This window comes from Callorhinus ursinus, unplaced genomic scaffold, assembly GCF_003265705.2.
Source record: "Callorhinus ursinus isolate GAN/ISIS: 27379988/994484 unplaced genomic scaffold, GSC_fseal_2.0 scaffold988, whole genome shotgun sequence".
In the NCBI taxonomy this organism is placed as follows: Eukaryota; Metazoa; Chordata; class Mammalia; order Carnivora; family Otariidae; genus Callorhinus; species Callorhinus ursinus.
Window position 1 is genome coordinate 1 of NW_027398043.1, and position 11684 is coordinate 11684.

Sequence of the window (11684 nt, forward strand, 5' to 3'; positions counted from 1 at the left end):
TTTATTTATTCGACAGAGAGGGACACAGCGAGAGAGGGAACACAAGCAGGGGGAGTGGGAGAGGGAGAAGCAGGCTTCCCGCGGAGCAGGGAGCCCGATGTGGGGCTTGATCCCAGGACCCTGGGATCATGACCTGAGCCGAAGGCAGACGCCTAACGACTGAGCCACCTAGGCGCCCCAGACACAGTCTCTTTCAGACTCAAAATGCATCCACTCTTAACTAGAATGTAATAAACACGTTCTCGCTCTTCAAATGCAAGTAGTCAGAAGCTAGTCGATTTTGTAACTCTGTCTCTCAGGGCCATGACTTGGAAGAAACAGTGATGTTCAGGCCGCCCTGAAGTAAGAGGACAAGCAGTTATCTCTGCATCTGGTTCCCAAAGAGACCTCTTTCCTGCCTGTATATTCAGTGATCATGTCCAAATCACAAAGCAACACTATTTATTCATTTAATATTTCTTCATATTTTAAGATTATTCAAATCCTTTAGAAATCTGACATCTATGTCAAATGGAGAACAACTTATTACATTGTTTTGTTTTGTGATAGTGGCTACAGCATTCTGAGGCAGAGTGCATGTACAAAAGAGTCATCTAAACACCATTGTCTCATCTCCTTGCTGAGGAGGGATTACTGTTTCTTCAAGTGATTGCTGGGACTGTTGTGCATGAGGAATTGATGATATATCTGAAAAAAAATTGTGAAATGCAAAATTCAGAGAGCTATTAATAATGATTATGTAATTATTCAAAGATAGTGGTAGAAATAGCTCTGGAGAAATATCAGTGGAGGGTGAAAAAGGTAAGACATCAGATAATTTTTAACAGGACACACTTAAGTCTGAGAAGAAACAAGAGTTAAGCTGGAGCTCCTGGATGACTCAGTAAAGCATGTGGCTCTTGATTTTGGTTTGTGAGTTTGAGCCCCATGTTGGACCTAGAGTTTACTAAAAAAAAGAGAGAGAGAGAGAGTTAGGCTGAGTCCAATCTTTTTTTTTTTTTACATTTTAAGTATCTTTTAATTTTATATGTCAATTGTATTTCAATAAAGCCATAAAAATATTTGAGGGAACACAAATATTCATTCCATAACACCAATGTTTCTTTCTTTTTCAAAAATAGGGAAAGCTTCACGAATTTGCGTGCCATCCTTGCGCAGGGACCATGCTAATCTTCTCTGTATCGTTCCAATTTTAGTATATGTGCTGCCAAAGTGAGCACGAGTCCAATCTTTTTTTTAAAGATTTATTTATTTATTTATTTGTCAGAGAGAGAGAGAGCAGGGGGAGAAGCAGGCAGAGGGAGAAGAAGGCTCCCCACTGAGCAGAGAGCCCCATGTGGGACTCAATCCCAAGACCCTGAGATCATGATCTGAGCCCAAGGCAGCTGCTTAACTGACTGAGCCACCCAGGCGTCCCCAAGCTGAGTCTAATCTTGGCATTGTGATTCTTTTTAATCAATTTCATCCTAGTGGATTTGTAGACTTTCTCATTGTAGTTTTAACTTATAATTTCATAATGACTAGTGTTCTATAACTTTTCTAGGCCTAATGACCATTAAAAATGTTCTTTAATGTAGGTTTTGCTCAAATATGTTGTCTGTATTATTTTTTGTATTTTTCTCATTGATTTCTATGATTTTTTAAAAAGATTTTGTATTTATTCATTTGAGAGACAGCACAAGCAGGGGGAGAGGCAGACAGAGAGGGAGAAGCAGACTTCCCACTGAGCTGGGAGTCCAACGTGGGGCTCAATCCCAGGACCTGAGATCATGACCTGAGCCAAAGGCAGATGCTTAACCATCTGAGCCAGGCAGATGCCCTATGATTTCTTTTATATATAGTCCTTCAGTTAGATGTTCACAAATTTGTTTCTACCATTCTGTGTTACATTTTTTTTTAAAGATTTTATTTATTTATTTGACAGAGAGAGACACAGCGAGAGAGGGAACACAAGCAGGGGGAGTGGGAGAGGGAGAAGCAGGCTTCCCACGGATCATGACCTGAGCCGAAGGCAGACGCTTAACGACTGAGCCGCCCAAGCGCCCCTGTGTTACAATTTTTATTTTTTATTTATTTTTATTATTTATTTATTTATTTATTTATTTTTATTTTTTAAAGATTTTCTTTATTTGACAGAGAGGGACACAGTGAGAGAGGGAACACAAGCAAGGGGAGTGGGAGAGGGAGAAGCAGGCTTCCCGCAGATCATGACCTGAGCCGAAGGCAGACGCTTAACGACTGAGCCACCCAGGTGCCCCCCCATGTTACAATTTTTAATAAGCATCTTTTGAGTTATTCCAATGTTTTTAGGGTCATCTTTACTTTTTTTTTAAAGATTTTATTTATTTATTTGAGAGAGAGAGAGAATGAGAGATAGAAAGCATGAGAGGGAAGAGGGTCAGAGGGAGAAGCAGACTCCCTGCTGAGCAGGGAGCCCGATGGGGGACTCGATCCCGGGACTCCAGGATCATGACCTGAGCCGAAGGCAATGCTTAACCAACTGAGCCACCCAGGCGCCCGTAGGGTCATCTTTACTTTTACTAGCAATTCTTCAATACTCCAATGTCTTAGTTAAGACATCCTTTTATTAAATTTTCCCAATTCAATTTAATGTGGAGGTTCTTTCTCCTGATTGATTCCTAACTAATAATGGATTAGTTCTGGCAGTAGCCCTAGTAGATAAACCCCTATGGATGGGATTTGGGAATTGATTTGACCAAGCCCTTGGGCTTGAACGAAGTGCTGAACACCTAGCCAAGAGGAAATGGGATGCTTATGACCCATGGTATGCATAGACATCATAATGAATCCATTACCTAGGGTCGATTATGATGAAGTGGCAACTGCAGTACATGCCTGGGACCAAGTGGGTGCTGCAATGAGTATTAAGGCAGTGATGGTGACTACAAGGAGTTTGGTCTGGGAAGGATTCGAATTTACATTATTGCTTACAAAGTGAAAATGGTAAGCTCAAAAACATTATCTCTCAGCTGAAGTCTCCATATGAGAAAGAGATTCTATGATAGCCCTAAAAGAAACTCTGTAGCTGCAGGATTCCTATTGCTGAAAATCAAAGCATTAAATCTATAACTTGCTGAGTTACAATGACTGTTGAATACACAATCTCACAATGTTTCTCATGTGAAAGGGTGTTGGTTCATAAAGGGGGATTCTGAATGCTGGAGTGGGGTCATCTCGTTGGATACAAAGAAACTGACAATCTGGATTCTAAGTTAACCTGAGTCTCTCTTACCAGGTGTCTGAAGAGACTAGCCTTCTGCTAATACCCCCTGGGGCAGATGGTCTATAAAGGAATGCTAATTTTCTACAAGACTCATCACAACAACCTAAAACTAGTATCAACTCAGCATGATTCAAGGAAATAAGAGGAAATAATGGCTGGATAAAAAAGAGACCCCTCACAGACCCCAAACCTGCAACCCTCCCGACCTGGCTGCCCATTGCTTTGGGTCATGAAAACAGCGCCTCCACAAGCTCAGCACAGCTACCAAGTTCTCCTTAAGATAGGAGGAAGCTAAACCTGAGTTCTCTGAGCTCTCTGGTGTCCACCTGCCCCGGGGGGAGGGAGGTGTTCTCTGTCCTCAGTCCCTTGCCAGATGCCACGGTGTTGGAGAAGGTCACCTCTCTCCCAGACACCTTGGCTATCCAGGGAGCACCTTTGGATTAACTGAGCAAAAAGTAATGGGAGTTTGTAGATGTATGAAAGGCACTGCCAGCCATCATATATGGTGGGGCTCAGTGAAATGTTGCTGCTTTCTACCCCTAAGCTAGGATGTTCCTGAGTAAGAATAGGACTGGGGAAAAACAAAACAAAACCAAACCTTGGCCAAATATCAGGTAGTCGTCTTAGGACTGGATACTCTGGTCAACAAATGATGCTAACTTACATATATTGTAAACTATTGGGCCATTACCTAAAAATTGTCCATTCAGGGTAAAGAACTTTGGGACCATCTTACTTCACAGACACCCAAAATATAAATAAAAATCACCACATTACAAGACCTTCCAAGGACACTCCTTATTCCCTTGGGAGTTACAGACATGACTGATAGTAACTAATGCCACAGATTTTAACACAATCGGTTGAATGCCCATTTTCTAGGAATATGTCTCCTCCACAAAAAGTTACAAACTCAAGGGACACTGAGGAATTTCAGCTAACTCAGAATACCACGAAGGTAAGGAAAAGAAAGGAAAGCAGGGCTACAAATAGGATAATGAGGGACAGGATTTAGCAGGATTCATTGAGGAAACGTTAGGCTTATCATAAATTACCTAATGCCAGAGTTCCTAAGTGGACCCTGCAATACTGTTTATACAGAGGGCAAAAAAGAAAGAAAATTCTGGTTCACTAATGGCTTTCTTTCCATACTTGTTACGAACAGGCTTCCTAATTCAATTTAGACTCCAAGTTGACTACCTGAAAGATTATTCAGGTAGGGTATCTTAGGTAGATCCATCAGTTGCTAGAATGTCAGCGATACTCTGTGTCTTCAAGTATGTGAAATACAAATTAAAAATAAGAGGCTTAATTCTCCCTGTTGAAAATGGGGAGAGACACTCCCCCTCCATTTTGTCATAGCATTTAGCTTAGAGGACTTGCAAACTCTTCCTTATCTCTTTAAAGCATCTCTTTAAAGACTATACAGGCCTTTTGCCAGTTGGGCTTCTTTTTCCCCCAGATTCAGGACCCAGGATTGTCTTTCATCAGCAAATGGGAGCCGACTTCTTTAAGATGAAAGATCTTGGGTGCCTAGCTGGCTCAGTGGGTAGAGTGTGCGACTCTTGATCTTGAGGTCATGAGTTTTTGCCCGATGCTGGGTGTGGAGCCTACTTTTAAAAAAATGGAAAGATCTTGAGGGCCATCATTTTGAAATGCAGACATCAAGGGAGATAGCAGGTTTATCTTTCGGCTCCTATGGGAGGATAGGAACCTAACTTTGGTGAGTGCCTTGTTTTCAAAAATACTACTTCCTGTCATACAGATAAAAGAAGTTTATTTTACCTCTGGATAAGCTCAATAAACTAACATACATGATTGCTCCAAACAAGGTAAAGTTAGGATAAACTATGTGTGACAAATGATGCTGTCAAGTGACTTTACTTGAGGACTAGTTCTGTTTATCTGAAAACGTGTATGTAATGGGTTCTGTCCGCCTGTCTGTGTAACAGTGATTTTTTCCCCCATGTCTTTGCAATTTCTTAGCTGATTCTTTTTAAGGAAAGAGTTTATTTATTTATTTATTTATTTATTTATTTATTTGAGAGAGAGAAAGAGAGAGCTCCAGCTGGGGGAGGGGCAAGGTAGAGAATCTCAAGCAGACTCCATGCTGACTGCTGAGTCCAACACAGGATCAATCTCAAATCCTAAGATAATTACCTGAGCTGAAATCAAGAGTTGAATGCTTAACCGACTGAGTCACCCAGGCGCCCCTTTTAGTTGATTTCTTGTGGTGCACATTACAGTCTGGCCTTTTTTTTTTTTTAAGATTTTATTTATTTATTTGACAGAGAGACACAGCGAGAGAGGGAACACAAGCAGGGGGAGTGGGAGAGGGAGAAGCAGGCTTCCCGTGGAGCAGGGAGCCCGATGCGGGGCTCGATCCCAGGACCCTGGGATCATGACCTGAGCCGAAGGCAGACACTTAACGACTGAGCCACCCAGGCGCCCCTTAGTCTGGCTTAATACTTATTCAATAATGTGGTATAAGAAGAAATATATTTGGTCTTGGTCCCCTGTGCCCTGTTCTGGCACAAAGCGCCTACAACCCCTGTCATCTCCTGAGTGATAGGAGTATCTTGTGTCATTCATAAGGAGCCCCCTTTTGAGCATACCTGAATTTATGATAAAGAAGTGTGTTAGGGTGAGGGCCCTAAATAGAATCAGGATGGGGAGTGGTCATCAGAAACACTGGGGTTAGAGGGGCGCCTGGGTGGCTTAGTCGTTAAGTGTCTGCCTTCAGCTCAGGTCATGATCCCAGGGTCCTGGGATCGAGCCCCACATCAGGCTCCCTGCTCGGTGGGAAGCCTGCTTCTCCTTTTCCCACTCCCCCTGCTTATGTTCCTGCTCTCACTATCTCTCTCTGTCAAATAAATAAATAAAATATTTAAAAAATTAAAAAAAAAAAGAAACACTGGGGTTAGAGGCTTGGAACTTGCAGCCCCATCCACTACCTTCCAGGAAGGGGCTGGAGCTGGAGATTAAAGCTCTATAAAAACTCCTGAACAAGGACAACTGAGGAGCCTCCAGATCTGTAAACATGCCTGGGGGTGGTACACCAAAGTTCCATGAGGACAGAGGCCCCTGCACTGGAGACCCTTCTGCACCTCACCCCATGTACTTCTTCATCTGCCTGTAAACATACTCCCCAGGGTTCTGTGAGCCACCCCTGCAAGATAATCAAATGAGAGGAGGGGTCGGGAGAACCTCTGATTTACAGCCAGTCAGTCTGAAGCACAGGTGACCACCTGGATCTGTGACTGGCATCTGAAGGGGACAGTCATCCTATGGGACTGAGCCCTTAACCTGTGCGATATGATGCTATCTCCAGGTGGACAGAGGCAGATGGAGTGTGGAGAGGATGATTGTTTTACGTCCCCAACAGTCCCCACCACACACGCCTGCAGGCACAAACCTCATCACCCATCTCCTCACTAGCTAGTGTGCAGGATTATGGGTGAGGGTGATCAGTTGGACAGTGTCAGAGACTCAATAAGCAGCACCCAGGACATAGCAATCTCTAATGAACAAAGGCCTCAGCAACGTCAACAAATAATCACAAGGCAAGTGAGACCTGTGGGTTAACAGGCATTTGAGACAGCTACTGTAGGGTGTCAGGATACATTCTGGATCCTAATTGTAATACATATGGCTTAAGAAACATTTTTTTAAAAAGATTTTATTTATTTATTTGACAGAGAGAGACACAGCGAGAGAGGGAACACACACAGGGGGAGTGGGAGAGGGAGAAGCAGGCTTCCCGCTGAGCAGGGAGCCCGACGCTGGGCTCAATCCCAGGACCCTGGGACCATGACCTGAGCCGAAGGCAGACGCTTAACGACTGAGCCACCCAGGCACCCCAAGAAACAACATTTTTGAGTTAAATTGATAAAATGGAGCATAATGACATTTTGTCATATTTAAAAATATGTTGGTTGATGGCTATTGGGGTTATGAAGTAGCCCTTACATTTCAAAAATTTATCTTCAGTAAATTCTTATGCATTAAGTATAATGTCTGACTAAATAACCTACTAGTATATGTGAGGACAGATCAAACAAGAATGGCTATGAAAAATAATAGTGGAAGACTGGAGGAGTCTTGACCTTGCTTCATTAACACAGTGTTTTCCTTTCTTGTATATGTTTGCAAATAGCTAGGAGAAGTGATAGAATGTGCCTTGGGTTTCTTCAGGCAGCTATACCAAAGTACCACAGACTGGGTAGGTTATACACAACAAAAATGTGCTTCTCACATTCCTGGAGAATGCATGCTGGAGATCAGGGGACCAGTGTGCTCAGGTGAGGGCCATGTTTGGGGTGCTGATCTGTTGCATCCTCAACATGGTGGAAGGGGTTGTGATCTCTCTGCAACCTCTTTTATGATGAGGACATTAATCCCATTCATGAGCGCTCCACCTTATAACTTAAGCACCTCCCAAGGGCCCCACCTCTTAATACCATCACCTTTGTGGGTTAGGATTTCAACATACGAATTTTGGGTGAACTCAAAGATTCAGACCCATAGCAGTGTCATTATGTCAGTAATTTTATTTAATCTTTAATCTCTACACCCAATATGGGGCTCAAACTCATGACCCCAAGATGAAGAGTCACACACTCCACTGACTGAGCCAGCCAGGCACCCCAGTAATTTTATTTTTTGAGAAGGCTGAAATAAAAAGGAGAAGAAGGTACTTCTGGTGTCAGTTCAACATGTAAGAAACTGGAAGTCGCCACTCCATTCTAACAACAAGGAAAAAACTGAACAAGCTGAAAAAAGAATTCTTAGATTCCAAAAAGAAGTGTGGTCACAGGGAAAACCACTGTCCCCTAATTGACACCAGCAAATACAGAGAATCACAACGTACTGAAGCAGAAACACACATGTGGAAACCAGTGGGAGCCAGTGCCGGAGTACGGAAACTGAAGTGTATGTCACAAATTGCTGAAGTCTCAGTGGGGACAAATTTGAGAGATAAAAACTCCAGGGGAACCCAGTCCTATGGAGAGCTCCCACACATTTGTGGAGTTTTATCTCCTAGAGGTCTACCTGGTTCTCACAGTGAATATCCCGTGATATTCTGTGACATCCTGTGACAGGAGAAAAATCTGTTATGCTTCCAGAGGGGAAAAGAAACCTTCTTCTTCTTTTTTAAATGTTATCTGTTTTTTATTTTATTTTATTTTAAGTAAGGTCTCTGTCCCACATGGGGCTTGAACTCACAACCCTGAGATTAAGAGCCTCATGCTCTACTGACTGAGCCAGCCAGACTCTCCAAAAGAAACCATTTTCAAATACCCCAAAGCACTGTTCTCTAGAAAGTCTCCCTGCAGCAAACATTATTTGTTTTGATTTTGGGCAAATTAATGCTCAGAAACTGAGTTTCTCTTTGCCAGCAATTTATTTCACATAAGTTCATAGTGGGAATTTCACAAGCTAATAGCATACAAGATAATTTCTTAATAAGCCAATAAAGAAAATAACATCCAAATCAATGATAGATTAATCATACTATTGTAGCAGGCATAAGAAGATGAAACGAATGAAGTCTAAATTTAGTTAAGGCAAAACTTTTTTTGAGTTGGTACTCTGCAGAGACCGTTTAGCCAACCCATAGCTGATGTCCAACTGCCAGCCCAAAAGAAAAAGTCTCCTGTTGCCAGAACAAGTTCCTAGGGTATGATGATGCCAGTCTCAATGTGCAAGAGGATCTCCTTCTGGGCCAGTGCAGGATTCCCCACTGCTGGTAGAAGAGTTGCCTTTACAACGGCAGGAGTTAATGCCCTAAGGTGTTTGGAGAGCTATTTAGATAAGCAAAGGGTTGCTTGCCCAGACCCAACACTCTTGGATTGGATGGTCCTCACCAGCTCTCAGTAGCTTTGGTCTAAATGCCCCTTTACCATACTTGCTTCTTCATATGTTTTTGCTGATAAGTTCCAGCAGCACCTCTCAGCAGCTGAGCTACAGAGTTCTTATTGATGAAAACAGATGAGATGATGTCAAAACACTTCTAAAAACAGATTCATCTTTGTCATCAACAAATGGATCTAAATCATATCAAACCAATATGCACGCTATTGAAGCAGAGCCTAACTTGCTCAGTTACAGGTGAACAGAAGGAAGGGGAACAGCCAGCTCTGAGCCACTCTTATCTATCTCAACCAAGGTGCAGGGGACACTGACAAGGCTTGTGTGAAGTTCACAGTCCAGAAGCACAAACTCACTGAAAGACTTGAGACCTATATGTCAATACATTTTTTTTTTTGATTAAAGAAAATAAAACTTTGGGGTGCCTGGGTGGCTCAGTTGGTTGAGCGTCTGCCTTCGGCTTGGGTCATGATCCCAGGGTCCTGGGATCGAGCCCCACATCGGGGTCCCTGCTCAGCAGAGAGCCTGCTTCTCCCTCTCCCTCTGCCTGCCTCTCTGCCTACTTGTACTCTCTATCTCTCTGTCAAATAAATAAATAAAATCTTTAAAAAAAAATAAAACTTTAAACTACAAGCAAAACTTCTTAAGCTTACAAACTTTAAAAATTCACCCCTAAAGAACTCAAAGGTTGGGTGCCTGGGTGGTTCAGTTGGTTAAGCGACTGCCTTCGGCTCAGGTCATGATCCTGGAGTCCCGGGATCGAGTCCCACATCGGGCTCCGTGCTCAGCAGGGAGTCTGCTTCTCCCTCTGACCCTCCCCCCTGTCATGTACTCTCTCTCTCTCTCATTCTCACTCTCTCAAAATAAATAAATAAATCTTAAAAAAAAAAAGAACTCAAAGGTTAAAGAGGAAATTACAATGCAAAAGAAATCATAGTACTGTTCCAGTCATAAAACCAAACAACACAGATACCTAGTCATGGATATATAACAGTCCCCTTCTCCCCACACTTAACACCACGCAAATCTATACCAGTTCCAGTCACTAAGTACCCAAAGACCTTAAGACAAAATCACAAGGCATAATAAATGTAAAAGGTTTGCAGAGACCGAGCAAGTCTTCAAACCAGACTCAGACAATGCAGGGAGGTGGAATTATGAGACTAGGAATTTAAAAGAAATGTGATTAAGATGCTAAGGGCTGTACTGGATAAAGTAGACAGCATGCAAGAATAGGCATTGTAGGGCACCTGGGTGGCTCAGTTGGTTCGGCGGCTGCCTTCGGCTCAGGTCATGATCCTGGAGTCCTGGGATCGAGTCCTGCATTGGGCTCCCTGCTCAGCGGGGAGTCTGCTTCTCCCTCTGACCCTCCCCCTCTCATGTGCTTTCTCTCTCTCTCTCTCTCTTTCTCGCTTTCTCAAATAAATAAATAAATAAAATCTTAAAAAAAAAAGAATAGGCATTGTACACTGAGAAGGAAATTCTAAAACAAACAAATGTTGGAGATCAAAAACTGTAACAGAAATGAAGAATGCTTTGGTGGGCTTATCAGCAGACTGCACATAGCTAAGAAAAGAATCTGACTTGAAGTTCTCTCAGAAAAATCTGGGCAGGGCGCCTGGGTAGCTCAGTTGCTTAAGTGTCTGCCTTCGGCTCAGGTCATGATCCCAGGGTTGTGGGATCAGGTCCCTCGTCAGGCTCCCTGCTCAGCAGGGGGCCTGCTTCTTCCTCGGGCCCCCCCCCCATGAAGAAATAAATAAAATCTTTAAAGGAAAAAGAAAAACCTGGGAAACTAGGAAAAAATAAATGGAAAGGCCTGAAAAAAGCAGACTCCACAACTATGGAACAACCACAAAAGCTGTCAATTACAAATTATAGGAATAATAGAAGAAAGCAAGCAACAAAAGAAATTGAATAAATAATAACCCTCCAAAACAGAACGTAGCACCCTCAGGTGGATTCAGAGGGTAGAGGCAGAGCATAAGCCCCAACTCCTAAGAACCTAGCACTACCCTAACACCCAAACCAAACAAAGCAATGACAAGTAAAGAAAACTTTAGACCCTATCTCTCATGAACATAGATGTGAAAATCCTCACCGAGATGCCACCATCCACCTATTAGAATGGCCAAACTCGAACACTGAAAACAGCACAGGCTGGTGAGGATGTGGGGACAACACCAACTTTCATTCCTTTCTGGTGAGAACAGTACAGCCACTTTGGAAGACACTTTGGCAGTTTCTTACAGAACTAAACCTACTCTTACCCTACCTGGCAATTGTGTTCCTTCGTATTTACCAAAAAAGTTGAAAACTTGGGGCCATGCAAAAATCTACACGCAATTGTTTCTAGCAGCTTTATTCATAATTGCCAAAACTTGAAAGCAACCAAGATGTCTCCTTAGTGGGTGAATGGATAAACAGTGATACATGCAGACAATGGAATATTGTTCAGTTCTAAAAAGAAATGATCAAGCCATGAAAGAATCTTAAGTGCATATTACTCAGTGAAAATAGCCAATCTAAAGAGGCGTCATACTGTATGATTCCAGAAAAAGCAAAGATATGG

General features: G+C 42.7%; 1 non-coding gene across 1 annotated transcript; it reads right to left on the reverse strand.

The window, feature by feature from the left end:
- Window positions 1-1113: 1113 nt before the first annotated feature.
- On the reverse strand, window positions 1114-1220 carry LOC141372093 (U6 spliceosomal RNA). The gene has a single exon (XR_012377422.1). It is a non-coding gene; the product is annotated as a U6 spliceosomal RNA (small nuclear RNA).
- Between the last annotated feature and the right edge of the window lie 10464 nt (window positions 1221-11684).